The sequence below is a fragment of the Pteropus vampyrus genome, unplaced genomic scaffold (genome assembly GCF_000151845.1).
Source record: "Pteropus vampyrus isolate Shadow unplaced genomic scaffold, Pvam_2.0 Scaffold1, whole genome shotgun sequence".
Lineage (NCBI taxonomy): Eukaryota > Metazoa > Chordata > Mammalia > Chiroptera > Pteropodidae > Pteropus > Pteropus vampyrus.
The window spans coordinates 8,780,908-8,797,792 of NW_011888782.1; positions in this window are offsets into that span (position 1 = coordinate 8,780,908).

Below are 16,885 nucleotides of genomic sequence, written 5' to 3' on the forward strand. Positions count from 1 at the left end.
ATAAATGTTATTTAAAAACTGCAATTGAGACACAACCTAATTCAAATCGATAAAATGAGAATAAAGAGATAGGGAAGGAAGAGACAGTGATCCATTACAAAATTCAAGCCTTGTTTTCCCTCATTTGGATGTGAACTTTAGACTGTGGTAGTATTTGCTTTGTAATAAAAAAAAAAAAATAGATTTAGGAAGCTTTAAACAAAATCTTAGCACGTGTTTTAGTTCATCCTTTTAAAAGTAAATTGTAGGGAAGAATACTGGTAATTAGATTTTATATTAATATACAGTATTCATTTAATTGGAAAAGAGTAAGTGATCACCATGGTGAGCATAAATGAACATAATAGAAAGCAGCTTAAGATGCTGATGGTGCCTTCTTACAAATCTTAGTTTCGAGGTGGGACGGATGTGCTTAATTAAGTGTATCATTATATCACAAAGTAAATAATGTGATAAAGGTATAAACAACCTAGGGTAGGGGGCAAAGATAAGAAAACTACTGTTATTAAAGGTAATAACCATTTATATAGGGATTATTAGGTGCTAAGCATTGTGCTACGTACTTAACATATTATGTCAGTTAACAGTATCTGGGTAGCTGAGGAAGGCTGCAGGAGGTGGCCCTGGGTATTGAAGGATGATTCATGTTCATCCAATACTGAGAAAGAAGAAGAGCATTACAGGGGAAAGAAATACCTTTTGCACATAGGTGCTAAAATGTGTGGCATGTCTGAGTGAGTTTGACAAAGTTTAGTGTGGTTGAAGCCTAGAAGCTTTTCTGATTTGAAAAGACAGAAGTGAAAACCAAAAGGTACATTGGCCAAGACTGTAAAAACGTCTCTTACTCTAGGCTAAAGAGTTTATTTTTTATTCTATGGGCATCGGGAAGTAACAAATGATTGTGTTAAGTCCCACCATGACACTGTAAATTATATTCTTAAAACGATTGTGGTGGCACAGTGTAAACCTGAATTGACGATCAAGGGGGTTGATGATTGATAGGCTGTTAGAAGATGAAGAAAAAGTTTTCTGGACAAATATTCTTTTTCTACCCTGAGGGAATAGATAGACTGTAATAATAATAATGGAGATAACACACACACATGAAAAATCACTTTTAAGGGTAGGAAATGCTAAGTTTGGGTGTTTGGGGGATACCTAGGAAAGGCTATCCATTTGGTTGTTGGACATAACTGTTGAATCTTGAGTGGGAAGGAGTATTAAGATGCAGATGTAAAACTTATGGAATAGATTGTAATTGAAACCATAAGATTAGTTGTAATCAAGAGAGCAATTAAGTTGACCAATTCAGATTTTGAATTTCAACTTCAACTTCAACATCACAGCTATTATGAACTATAAAAGCATTCCTGATTAGTAAGCTATAACATCATTTATAGAGATTGAAGAGTTTTCAACCAATACAATAGTTTTCCTTTTAATAATATTCAGGTGTTAAATAAAAATCTGCCTAATGATAAGACATAACACATTTGCGTGATATGGGAGATTCGCCAATGACAAGAGTCCAATTTCCTTATATTAAATTTTATAGTTTTAATGCAATTTAATTTGAAATCTCAATGAATCTTTTTTGTCAGTCATTTGAAGTTTGATCTAGAAGAAAATTAGATAATAATAACCAAGAAAATATTGCATAAATGAACACATTAGAAAATATAATTACTAAAACAGTGCAGCACTGGCACAAGAATAGCCAGATTGCTAGAATAAGAAAGGAAATCCAGAAAGAAGCATAAATATGATAAGAGAAGCAGTTCAAATCAGTAGGAAAGTAAAACAGTATTCAACTTGTGCTGGTTTAACCGTGAGGAAATTAAAGTAAAATTAGATTCCCCTAATCAAATGAAATGTACACACACACACACACACACACACACACACACACACACACGCACACAAAATCTTTTCCTCAGCAAAATATAAAAACAGGAATTTTGGTAGTCATGACTGCCTAAAAACTATTTTTTTTTCAGTATGTTTTAAAAAACAGCATGAACAAATTTAAAAGCACATAATTAACTAGGGACAATATTTGCAATATATAAAAGCTAAGAAAGCACTGGTGACCTTAATGTACACAGTTCCTTTATGATAACTTAGAGAGAGAGAGAGAGAGAGAGAGAGAGAGAGAGGACTCTCTTGTAAAAGCAAATGCAACAAGAGACATACCTAAACAATTTATAAAAGAATGATAATCAATAATAAATATTTTGAAACTTTCTAGTCTTACTAGCAAGCATAATTATGAAAATTTTTTAAAGTAATGGGCAATCTGACTATTAAAATGGCCAATGTACATGTTTACTTTTGTTTCTCAGTGTAGGCAGAAGACATATACATAATGCTGGGTGTCCCCTCCACTGACAGAAGCCTTCTGTTTGACAATGTCTATCAGGAGTAATTAATCTGTGCATTTTCTTTGGCCTAAAATCTCTTCTGTGTTTATATTACGGCTATTTACAGCTATTTATTTTTCCATTTCCTTACACATTTCATTACAAAATGTGTATTATTTCCTAAATATATGACGTTTTATTTATTGTATAAACTTTTAAAAATATTGATAAGCGAAAACAAATTTTGTAATCACCAACACCCTGAGGCAAATCAATACTGACACTTATTTTATAATCATGTAAGATTTTCCCCTACAAATGAGATATTGTAATATTTTTTAAATTTATATTTCCCCTCCATTTATGTAATGTGGATATTAATAAATACACATTATATAATTGTTTTACTTCTCGGTTTATTTCATCTTATAGATATAAAATAATTTACCTAAAAACATTTTCTTTGATTTAGCAGTTAAAGTGTTTCTTTACTTTTTATTTATATTCTTAACAAGGCTAGATGAATATTATTGAATGTATCTCTTTGTAAACTTTCCAATTACTTCTTTAAGAAAAATTTTTAGCAGTAGAAATGTTTGTCAAGGTTTTTTGAAGCATAGTTTCAAGTTGTTGCCAAAATCTTGTATCACTTCACACTCCTACATGCCTATTCCTCAGCCTTTAAAAATACCATAACATCACACTTAAAAAAATACCATTTTGATAACAAAATTTGGTATTTAATGTGAATTTCTTTGAGAAATAGTAAGGTTTTATATGCATGTTTAATAATAGTTTGTATTTGTTCTCTTGAGATTTTACATTCAATATCCTAAACTAATTGTTTTTTTTTTAATTTGGACTCATGTTTTCCTCATTTATCTATAAGAATGATTATTTTATTAATAAAAGTCTTTCCAAAATATCACAACTACTTTTTTGCTTTGTTGTTTATATTTGAACTTTGTTAATAAGGGAGGCTTTTGATTTTCACCACATACAATAATTCTCACAAAATTTGAACTTATTGATCTTTTTTCTTTTGAGATTTTGCCTAAAGGGTCATACTTCAGATAATTCTTTCCCAATTTGACTATATACTTCTATATTTCCTTTGCTTTGGAATCTTTGTGCATATAAGTCATGAGGCAGCAATATAAGTTCCTTCTTCCTACAAATGAGATTGTGATAATTATAGTTTCTGTCACATAACCTTTGTTACGACTACTGTTGTTTGTAATGTAAGTTGTTGCCTTGTTAAGTAGTTAACCCACTGTCTTTTAAGACCATTTTCTATAACCAAAAATTTCAGGTGCTATCTTTATTATATACTTACTCACTTCACTAATGCTTTAATGTCTGTCTTCTCTGTGTCAACTCCTATTGCTATTCTTAGATATAAGTGATAAACCAAAAACACTCCCGTGTTCATGGAGTTTACATTTTCTTAGTGGAGACAGACCTAACACAAGTAAATGCATAACAGAATTTTGTAATCCTGTAAAGTTAAAACAATGAGTTCATAAGGACAGAGTATATTTTTCAGGTTAAGGAAGACTTCTTTGAGAAAGTTATCTATGACATGAGACCTCACAGATGAATAGGTGTTTTCCAGTCAGAAGGAAAAATAAAATTCCTGGAGAGACATAAAATGGAGCTTTTCAAGACTACACAGAAGGCACTTGTGGCTGAAATGCCATGATCTCAGTAGGCTTTCTCCCAGTTTCCCAAGGCTATTATTTCCAGATGATAGTCAATAGGTTTCTTACTTCCACCAGAGGAAAACCTGCCTCAATATTTTCAACCTCTTTTTGATAAACTCCTTAACCTCATTCTGTATCTGCACTCAAATCTTCTATACTTTAATAGGATGTTTCAATTCTACAGTCCAAATATAAACTTCTTCTATTCCTTTACATTTCTCAAATTAAAGAAAAACACCACGAGGCATTACCATTCCCAGAAATGCTATAAAGATATCAACATTTTTCAGTCATCATACTAATCTCTCAATATTTTGTCCAATGGCTCAATTATATCTCAAAACTTTGTCATTTAATTGCAATCATATCATCATTTCCTCTTCTATTTTTCTGGTGATTCCTCCTCTGTCTACTCTGCATCCTTCTATTTTAAATGTAGGTTTTTTCCTAGCATTTCAAATGAGGTTATTATCTATGTTCAGTCTATATATTTTAAAAGGCTCATCATATCTGTTGGAGATGAAGAAAAATAATTAAGAATACATCCACATTGCCCAGCATCTGAGTAAAGAATATGAAGATTAATCCTGTCAACCTTCCCTCCAAAACCCCTTTTAAATCTATTTCATCCTTTTCTCACTTTCTCCTTTCAGACTGTTTTCTTCTTCACTCTGGACAACTGCAGCAATTTTCTCTCCTGTCTTCTTTTTTATAGCGCCAACTTCAAATTTCTTACTTGATCACTGCTCTTTTTAAACCCTTCTATGTCTCACATGTACTTACGGGATAAAGTCAAATTCTTCCCTAATCTGGTTTTATCCTATTTTCTCAGCTCTATTTTTCTTTAAAGCCTTACTCAATAATTGATGCTTCATCAATACAAAGGAAACTACGAATCAAATTGTAAAGGTATTGGTTCATATTTCTAAGATCTCTACAAATATTATTTCTCTGACTAAAATATCCACTATATATATATATATATTTCTTGACAAAAAAAATTTATTTTCATCTTCTAAAACCATGTTAAGACACAGTATCTTCATTGAAGGCATTATAAATGTTCCTCCAATCCCCCCCAAAATAAATCACTTTTGTGCTATATGTGAATTTTGTACACAATTTATATATTGCATTAATCACTATGTACATGCATGTTTATAATTCTATATCTATCAAACTTGGTCACCTCTCTTGACAGTGAATCCTATAAGGATTGAACATATAACATAACTCTTAGTAGAATAAATAAGTGGAGAGTAAAACTGTTGTGATACTGACTCTGATTCTCAACAGGTATTCAAAATGCTTAAGAAATATAAAATTCCCAGTGACTACTTACAGATCACACATTTGGTACCTAGCCATTTTCTACTAATGTTTACAAAAGAAAAGTCAGCAGCAAATCCTACAAAATATCTTACATTATATTTAATATTTTTAATTAGTCGAATAGTTTAATTATTGAATGCAGAATGATTTAGTAGTAAAATAGTTATGCATTACACAAGAGAGGTGTTATAAAGACAGACTCAGAGCTAAATGTTTCCTACAGAGGTACAATGGAATTTTTTACAACTAGAGCAGAGTGTACTTTTATTCTGGGAATAAAAGGGAAAACTTTGCCAAAGGAAGTTAATTAGAATAATTTGTTTTGCAAGGATTAGGGTCTACTACTGTGAACAAGCTGTAAATATTAGCAGTAACATTTGCCCTAAAAAGGAGGGGGTCATAAAAACATAAAGAAAAGAATTGTTCATGAGCCACACTTATACAACATTCAATTAAGAAGAGTAAGAGAAGAAATAGTAGTGCACTATTTTCTCAAGTCAGGATTTATGAATATTTATGGAGTTTAGTTCAAAAGTAAACTGAAATAAATATTTTTTGTTATTTTGGAAGAGATTTACAATGTACATATAGTATCATGAAAAATATTTTGCTTTTACCACCAAATTTATTTTTTTAAAATAAATGTATTTAAATTAGTTTCAAGTATACAGTACATTGATTATACATCTATATTGTTCATAAAATGATTCCCCCAATTGCTCTCTCCCTCCCTTGGCCCTCCACTTAGCCATCAGATTAATGCCAACTGCATTCCCTATGCCATGCTCCCCATCCTCCTGCCCAACTATCAACTATTAATTTGTATTTCTTTAATCCTTCACCTGATTCTCCCAGCCCCCCAATTCCCCTCCCTTCTGTCTGTCACCTAATTGTCCACTATATTTGTGAGTCTGTTTTTGATTAGTTTCTTCTTTTTGTTCCTTAGATTCTACACATAGTGAAATCAAATGGTATTTATCCTTCTCTATCTGACTTATTTCACTTTATTCTTTTTTAAAAAATGACCAAAAAAAGGCCTCTCTGGACAGCAGAACTTATAATATTCCCGCATCAAAAGCACCTAAGAACAGATTTGATCTACTTTGACCTACTGTAGAAGTTCTCAAACTGTTGATCTCAGAACTCCTTAATAACTTTTAAAAGTTATTGAAAATAACAAAGAGGTTTTATTTATATGGGTTATGTCTATTGCTCCTTGCCATATTAGAAATGAAAACTGAAACAGTTTAAGTATTTATTAATTTCAAATAAAATTATAATCCTATTCATGTTAAAATACATGTTTCTGAAAATTTTCTATATTTTCTAAGACAAAAAATAATTAAGAAGAGTGACTCCGTTTTGCAATTGTGCCAATCTCTTTGCTTTAGTAATCAATTTGTTGTAACATATTGCTTTGCTTGAAGTATATGAAAAAAAGTCAGTCCCCTGAAGGCTTATAGTTAGATAAGAAAGAACCCTTTAAAGTCCTTTTCCAGATAATTGTGGATATTATTTTTTGATATTACAACAAAACTCAATATGTGGTAGTTTTGTAAAGTTAAGCTGCTATGTGGATTCTGAAATTTTATTAATAAACTATTATAAATTGGTTCACCATGTACCTTGAGTAAATCTTTCTCTCGTGCATGATTTTGTAACATTATGTAGAGCTCATTTAGAAAATATTGGTTCATTGAGTTATAATGATCTTCCAGATGGAGGTACATTTTATTATATATATATATATATACATATATATACACATATATATAATATATATGTGTAATACATTTACATATAAAGAATATATATATGTAATATGTGTATTTAAAATGATCACTGAGCTAATGAGGAAAGTCATTAAGAATTGACAAGCTGTCTAATTCATGGTGGCAGTTTCAAGTTTTCCAAAATTCAAAATTTTCCTTGAAACTTGAATTTTATCATTAGCTGAAAATACTAAGAGTTGGTTTCCTTGAAATGATAGGCTCACTTTATTCTGCCAATTACCAATGCCTGAATAACCATAGTTTGTCAGTTGTTCTTTCCATTGTAATTGACATTTCATGATAAACCTGCGAGTTTAGCTTGCAATTCAAATAGTCATTCCAGTGCTTTTCCTGGAGGTAACTGTCATATGTTGGTATGTAGCAGCAGTACTTTATGTGTACTTCCTATTTTTTGCCACTAGAATATTAAAAAGATGTGTATACTGAAGGTTTGAAACTTAATAAAAGTTTCACTGCTTCATAGGAGAAATAATTAAATAATTAAATAAAACCAGAGGATATTTAGGGCAGTAAAAATACTCTGTATGAAAGCATAATAATAGATACATGTCACTATAAATCTGTCGAAACCCATTGCATGTACAGTGCAACATAATGTAAAATACAAACTTTGGGGAATTACAATGTGTCAATGTAGGTTCACCAATTATAACAAATGTACTGCTCTCTTGAAGGATGTTGATAATGAGGAAGGCTATGCATGGGGGAGGGGCAGGAGGTATATTGGAAAACTGTACCTTCTCTTCAATTTTACTTTGAACCTAAAACTTCTCTAAAAATAAATTCTTAATAATTAAAAAAAAATTGTGTGCACATGATGTGAAGAATTCAATGACCTCTGGTATAGTCGGTGGCACTGCATTGATTTGTGCTAAGAGCTGGCATTGTTGCCACCTTTGCTTTGTACACTGTCAATGGAAACGTCAACGCAGTGGAAAAAAAGCAAATAAAAATCATGGATTTATTATAAAAATAGTTTTTCCCTCTCATGCTCTCTGACAGAGAATTATTAACCTTGTGCTTCTCTACTTTCAAGGGCTTCAAAATCCATATGAAAGAGAAAAGGATTGTTGGAACATAAAAATGTAATAAAGAAAACACAGAAATTCAATGCGTGGAAGAGATATGAACCTAGTATGTAAAATTAATAATGTAAAGATACAAAATTAATCAGGTTATTTTCAATGTGCTCTACTCTAGGTAGTAAATTATTCAAACACATCTCATTCAGGCTCTCTGTGCTAATATAAACTTAAAAAATTAAATTATACTCTAATTAAAAGTTGTGATTATTGTATCCCATAAATGAAAATTACATTAGAATTGATTTTGATACGTTATAAATCATTTTGTAATCTCATAAGAATAAAAATGGTATGAATTTGACAGTTAAATATTTTAGAAATTTTATTTAATACTGAACAAGATTTCATTAATAAAATGGTTATAAATCTGCCTGCTTTCAAAAAGGAAGCATTTTTACCTAACATAATAAATATCTTCTCATTTTGCTCAATATAAAAATGCTAATTCAACTATAAATTTTTGGTTATGGTTTTAATTTTAACATTAAATTCTTATCATTTATCAAACTCAAAAATTATAGCCAGATTTTTCACTTCTGAAGAAATATTTTTTACCAATTTTTCAATGAAACTCATTTTTACTATAATATGTTTAATAAACCCAGCTACTATGCTATTATTTCAAAATTACATTAAACCATATTTATCATGGAATCCTTCAGAAACTTGAAAAAATTAAAAGTGGCATTTTCATATTATTTAAATGATAATTATTTGACTAATATGTATATGAAATAAACTGAAATTAATATAACTTACAGTGTTTCTCTCATAATTATCTATTTATCTATCTAAATATCTACCTACCTTTCTACCTACATATTTCTATTACCTCCAACTCCCTGCTTTTCCACACACCTCAAACAGCGAATTATACTAAAGGGGTAAGACCAGATCTTGAGATATATTTAAATAGTTGGAGAAGAAAGAAAGAACAAGCCAGAGACTGTAACACCATAGTTAAAGATTAGGTGGAAAATAGTACAGTATATCAGGAAAACAATTCAGGAAATGGCTTTACAAAGCAAAGCAATATGCAAATGAATTGAGTGGCATCGGTTTGAGAAGAGGTGGTTGAATTGGCTTGGTAAAGCCTATGCAGTAAGCATTAAAAACAATTTCAGAGAAATAGTTGAGAATATCTGAACAAAGCTATTCCAGGAGCTAATGTATATAAGAAAATTTTTTAAAAAGGAGACCTCCCCCAAAAAAAGGTAGTGTTAATCAATGTGCTGGATTTACCTCTCCAGAACAAGTCTTCACCCTTCCTCATTATATTCTATACCAAGAAGCTCGATGTGCCCCAATGGGCTTCTTATTTTTTAACCAGACTGAGCAATGAAGGTGGGAGGGGGTGGTGTCAAGGAACCTTGAGTGTAGGGGAAAGTGAGATTGAAGTTTTCATCTGTCTTTGCCATGTTGTCTCTAGTTTGCTGCGATTATCTACCAAAGGCCACAGTTTATACCTGTTGTCCTCTTCCAACAGGAGTTTTCCCTGAGTTTCTGAAATTCACCCCTCCACTTCCCCTTCATACCTAAAGGTAGGAATTTGCTTCTAGTCCTGTGGTACCTCTCATCCCCTACTGATTTATCTTAACCTTGCTCTTCTCATTAAACTCTCCTCAATTACCTTATTTGAGTATGCTTCCTGTTTTCTACAGAACACTGACTGATCCATTAATATATTTTATTTTTTTAAATTCTAATGTGTTATCATAAAAGAACATTTTTAAGTGATATTCTGAAAACATTTCACAAATGGTGGCTTGTTTCCATGCTGAAAACCTAAATATTATTTTTTTCAAAGTTATCATCTGATTATTTGTTTGTTTGTTTCACCCTAGAGATCCACTAAAGGCAGAGTAGAAAACACTAGGATTTTAGTAGCAATATAATAAGGTGATTTGAGAAAAGAGATCACTGCTATTATGAGAATAATCATTGTATTACTAAAGGCCTCAAAGCCTGCAGGCATTAACTATGAAGGAAACATTCAGGAAAAATGTCCCAGTGATCCATGGAATTAACTCACACTGATAAATGGGTAAGAAAGACCAGGACCCAAAATGGCCTTTGGAGGAAGTGGATCAGATTATGTTATGGTAAATCTAATCACTCACATATTTTTCTTTTCCATAATCTCACCCTTCATTTTAACAAAATTGAGAAAAAAAGAGACAAGCATTTTCAGTTTGGATTTGTACTTACTTTCTATTTGCTGCAAAGTATAATAGCAAATGCTTTCTGTTCCACAGTTTTAATATAAAAATGCAAGAAAATTATTTGGCAACTGTCACTAAAATTAAAACTGTCACTAAGATTACTACTTCGGAGTCTCAGTTTAGGGCTTTTATTTTTTAGTACATATCTTGGTTCACTTAAATTTTGCATTTTTAGTTTTCTCACTTAAAAAATAATGATTGTACCAACTAACCTTATGCACTTTTGCCTTGAGGAAAAACAGATAATTGAGGTAAAATTAACTACTTTTATAATTAATATCCCCATTAATTGTCATTTCAGACTTAAAACATCCAAAACTAAGCTCTTAACCCCACCCAGCCTGCTCCTTCCCCAATCTTGTCCATTTCAGAAAATGCATCAATAGCCACCTAGTCCTCACTCCTGTGAGTCACTCTCGGTCCTTTATTTTGTTCACATTCAACATCCAATCCATCAGCAGGTATATCTAGGCCTTCCTTCAAATGACATCTCTTAACTCAACACTATCTCACCACCTACAGTATCATCACCCTAGTTCCAGCCACATTTTCTCTCACATATCCTCTTGTAGTAACCTCCTAATGGGTCTCTTCAATTCCATTCTTGGTTCCTTTACTATTGTCAGTTCTATCCAAAGCAATCAGAATGTCTCTTTCTGATTAAAACTTAGATTCCATTACTGCCCAGCTCAAACTCTCCAATGACTTCTCAATATACTCAGGATCTATCACTCTGACCTAGTTGTTTCTCCGTCAACTCCAGCCACGCTGGGGTTCTTGCTGTTTCTCGATCACAGCAAGCTTGTTCCCACTCAGGGACTTTCCACCTTCTGCTTCCTTCTTTCCACAATGATTCTGTCCAAGATCTTCACACACACACACACACACACACACACACACACACACACACACGAAAAAACCTCTCAACTTTCTTACATTATGTGTCTGCTGAAAAGTTATCTACTCAGAGAGACTGTCTTTGATTAGCTATCTAAAACAGTGTTCTCTATTTGCTCTCTTTCAATTTCTTGTCCTTTTCATAAACTAACATTAACTATTTTTTATTTATTATATTTTCCCTCTGCAAAAATGTGAGCCCTATAAGGACAAAGCTTTTTCTGTAATATTATTGTTATATTCCTAATGCCTTGGATAGCTTTTGACACCAAGTAGATGTTCAATAAATATTTGTTAAGTGAGTGATGGAATGAATAAATGAGTAAACATATCTTGCTTACTGGAAAGCATACCTAATTCTCAATTGGGGAAATTCTGACCCCAGGGGACATTTGTCAATGTCTGGACACATATTCAGTTGTAACTAAGAGAGTAGTGCTACTGGCATCTGGTGGACATAGGCCAGAGGCGTTGCTAAACATCCTACAATGCACAGGACAGGCCCCACAACTCAGAATTATGACATAAAATGTCAGTAGTGTTAAGAATGAGAACCTCTGATCCAAAGGTTAAAAACATAAATATGTCCAGCTGCCAAATTTCATAGTCATCAGTAAAGTGAATATGTAAATATAGAACCCACAGGGGCCTGGGATGGAGTGAAGGAGGTAGAAAGAAAAGAAGGCAGGCTCAAAGCAAAAGAAGACTGGAAGAATCTGAATCTGATCAAAATCTAACTTATAAGTAAGGTAGATCTTGGCTAGGTCCTGAGAAAAATCCAAGAGTGTGTAACAACATGAGCCTGGTAGTAGAGTGAAAGTATCCATCAGTTAATCCAACAGGAAATGAGCCAGCAGCTACTATACAGGAAACAATGTGCTTCTCCTTGTATAAAAGATTAGCAGAGAGGAAGTTGTCAGGAGTCCTAGGCAGAGGAATGGATCTAAGGGAAGGACACAAATCCCAAATTACTTGGTGGAACTAAAGATCTTAATGTGTCTTCCTTAGAATCTCAGGGACTTCTCTCCCTATCATTACAATTGGGATTTCCTTGCTTTCTTCATTATGCTTATCACCATATATAGTGATATATTCATGTGTATGTTTACTTGATTAATGTGGGTCTCCTCATTCATTCTAGAGTCTACCGAAGAAAGAGCCCTATCTGTGTAGTGCTTGATACACAGGGTCTGGTTGATGATTATTTGATGAATAACCTAAGTAAATAAAAGTACGCCTAACAATAAATGGCACTGAAAAAAAATTCACTATCAAAAATGAATGTTCAGGTCTCTAACATTCAACTTTCTATCCCAGTATAAGATGAAGAATTCAAAAATTACATTGACCCCTTTCAAGCCAAGCAGCCTTCTAAGCAAGGTTCTATAATAGATTCAGAATTTGCCTGTCATATTCTACTCCAAACTCCTCATGTAAGGGACAATTTTTTTTCTTTCAACATATATTTTATTAAACCCCTTCCCTATGTGCCACAACTGGAACTAGGTGCTTGATATAGAATGATAAGCAAAATAGACTTTGGCCCAAGTTCTCACAGAGTTTACAAACCAGTGAAGGAAGCAAACGTTAACAAATGTAGTTGCAAATTATCGTGAAAAGATAAGCAAAAACTACAGTCAAAGATAGAGAATTACAAGGCAACCTCTTCGGATAATATAATTAGCAAAGACCCCTCTGAGGAGGTAATATTTAAGATAAGAATATTTAAGGTTTTAAAAAGCCAGTGCTGGAATCATTTTTAAATGAATAAAAACACTTAAGCTTTCATCATGAAATTACAAAATCTTTTTGTGAAACATTACTGTCCAATGAGGTTAAATGAACTCTTTCATATCTAAATAATAAACATCTGTTGAGTAGAAACATTTAAAACTCTCCAGGTCTTTTAAGGTCTCCATATACAAAGTTGATTACTTAGAGAGGAAAGCAAATCGAACTCAATTGACCTTGCTGCCATCAACCTAACACACACTAGCAAATCAATTTTTGTCATGGAAGGATTTTGACACACAGCTTATGAGTCAGCATTTTAAACTCACTGAGTGATAGAATTATGAATATGAAAGGAAAGAACAATCAAAAAGGATTGGTTTGAATATCAACATTCTTGGGCCTCTTTGAGAAGGGAAAGTGTTATTAATCCCATGCCTACCATGTGTTAGGCACTTCACTAAATGTTTAAACATTTGCCTTCTCATTTTATACCTGTGTGTAGTAGGTACCATTTTTATAAGGATACAGAGGTTAAACCATTTACCTCAATATCAGATAATTAATAATTAACTAAGCTAGGACTTGAACCCAGTTCTACAAACTCCAAAGCTTGTTTCTTTTCATTTTAATATGCTGTCTCCTCTGTTCTGCAACTAGCTTACTTGACAGCCTATCTCGGCCTCCACTTTCTCATCTATAAAATGAGTGTGCTAGCTTAGATTCACTCAAGTAATTCTACAGCTCTGGTTTTCTGTCAATGGCTAAGGTTTTCCTCGACTCACTTGATATCTTTATAATTCTACAATTAAAAAAAAAAAAAAGAACCTTTGGCCCTTTGGCCCTTAATAAATTTCAGTGCCTCTTTTATTTGGAAATATACGGCTGGGTCTGGAAATATACAGCAGTCAGGCTGCTTATCATTCTCTCCAAAATGGTGTCATTGAAGAAAACAATAATAATAAGAAGAAACTCATTTCACTCAGGCTCACAATATTCCTTAATGCCAAATGTAGAATGTAGAAGCCAAATTAACTCCTTTTCTCTGTGGGACCTAGAGCTTAAACAAAACCAGTAAGTAGAAGAAGAGTTAAATGGGTTAGAATTCTTGTTCACATATATTGGCTGGCTGACTGCTGTCTTACCTTAGCTTGAAGAGGCTAATAGAATCTTCTAAGTAAAAATAATACCTGAGAAAATAACTGAGAAGCATGAGAAAACACAGTTAGAAAGTAGACAGGTCGTTTTAAGAGCACCGCTGTTAGGAAAGTTTGCCAGTCAAGGACTAAATTGAACAGTTAGGACAGGTAAGCAGTATGCAATGAAATTTTTCTATTCCCTTGGCCACAGCTTTCAACTTTATCATTATTTGATAACACTCCTCAAATATTATCAGGAGTAAGTTTCTGAGTACATAACGATGTGCAGATACCCAAATGAAGTCAGGTTCTCTTTTCTGGGAAAGAAACATCATCTATCGTTTTCATTTCATTCACAAAATTGAGCAAAACAAAACAAATTTTCCTACCAAGTTTATGTAATGATAAAAAATATAGCCCTCCATGCTTTGATATAATATCCTAAATATCCAGAGCCTACACTATTTAAAGCAAAACAAATAAATTAAGCTATTCTCTTCTGAATATTCATTTGTAAAACACAAAGAAGTCAATTTACTTACTCAAATGAACCACTTTTACATGAATTTACTTTCCTAAATAAACTAAGTCATGACTTTCTTCAGTGACAACCAGAAAAAGGAGTTAAACTTGCATCAAATGTCCATGGGAAAAGTTTTGAGAAAAAGCCACTATGTGTCCAAATTAACTATATAGTTAAACTTCAAAGGATAAATAGCTCAGAGTCTAAAGCACTCTAAGTCAAATTTGTTTAAAATTTAAGTAAATTTAAGTCCATAGATTCATTCCTTGTCAAAATTTAGAAATAGTGTCTGAATTCTTAATTCTAACCAAACTCAGTTTTTCATTACATTTAACCAACAAACATGATTTTTAAAATTGCATATTTGGATACCTATTTCTCTTTTTAAGAAACAGAAGGTAAAGACTAATCTGCATATGTAACAGTACTTGTAATTCTTTTTTATTTTGAAAAGGTTTGAGTAGTCTACTTTTAAAAATTATAATTTCAGTGAAAATAAGATCAATAGTCAAATCAATATTTCTCTGTAAGAAATATGAACTCACAATCCCAGATGAACAATAACAGAGTGATTAAGAAAAAATCCCTTTCCACTTTATTAAAACACCATTTTTATTTTAATTACACTTTTCTTTACTTGTCATGTAAAAAAATTTTTGTGCAAATGATTAATTGCTTTCCCTAAATGCACTCCCAGATTAGAATGATGCATATTCAATCAACTGCTCTTTTTATTTCATCTATTAAGTTATTAAAAACAAATTAAACTCTAAGTAGTAAAAAAATATACTCAATGTATACTTTTTATATTTTATGTGAAACAAAATAAAAGATAATAAAAAGCATTGATGGATCAGGATAAACATTGAATGTATTCCCACTTACAGTGAAAAAAATTTTTAAATGATTTGTTAACTTTTTGTTTTTCAAGTTTTGGAATTTCAATAACTGAAATAAGGCAAATATTCTTTCTCTTCTCTTCCAATTATAGTGTAAGTATTCACTATGAGACAAATTATTATGTAAATTTTTTTTGCAGTTTTGTGTTGCGCTAAATAATTGCAAACAAAAATGTATTATTTAGCTTGGGGACATGAAACAACAATAAAAGGAAATGGTAACTATTGCTACTTTGTGGATTGCAACCCCAGTTTTTCAACACCAGGATCACTGATGCTTATCAAGGACACTTAGCAATGGCACAAATCGGCTGCTTATTTATCCTATAATTCTTACTGAGACTATGAGAAAATTACATGACTAAAATATAAGTAGCTTATTTTCTTCCATTTTCATTACAAATGTTATATTTAGTACATGAAAGCATTTCTCTTCAAAAAATTTTTTATGTAATATGGAAGCCATGAATTGATTTTGTTCTTTAGTTTGAACAGGAGTTGACACATTTTAGTTTGAAGAGCCAGATAATAAATATTTTAGGCTTTCAGGTCAGAAGGTCTCTGGCACAATGACTAACCCCATGTCATTTTAGCACAATAGTTGTCATGGGTAAATGTAAACAAATGGGCATAGCTGTGTTCCAAAAAAATTTTATTTATAAGGTGAATTTTGCATGGGCCATCACTTGCAGACCTCTGATATAGAAGAGGGTGGAAAGTAGTATTAGAATGTAAATTGGGGAAATATTATTTTCATTTATCAAAATGATATTGAGAGATGCTTTATGCAATAGATGACAATGTGCATCAAAGTGACTTTTGAGGTAAGGACTCTGGAGCCAGACCACTTCCGTTTGAATCTGAGCTCTTCCACTTGCCAGCTATATGGACCAAGCCAGTTACTTTACTCTGTATTCTCATCTCATCTGGAAAATTGGGTAGGGACGGGGGGAGGGATTGTTGTTAGGATTAAGTGAACTAATGCAGATAATCAACTCAGAACCCTACCTGGTAAAGAATAAGAACTAAGTAATGTTATTTGTTATCATAAATGTTCATTTTTATACACCATAGCCTGTCAGAGGGAAAAAGAGGCCCATTCAGACTGTCCAGCTTTTCCTCGTCATTAGAAAGTAAATAATAAACAAATAAGTGGTAAGCGCTGCCAGTTTATAAGAGATCTGTATGTTTATCATTCTAA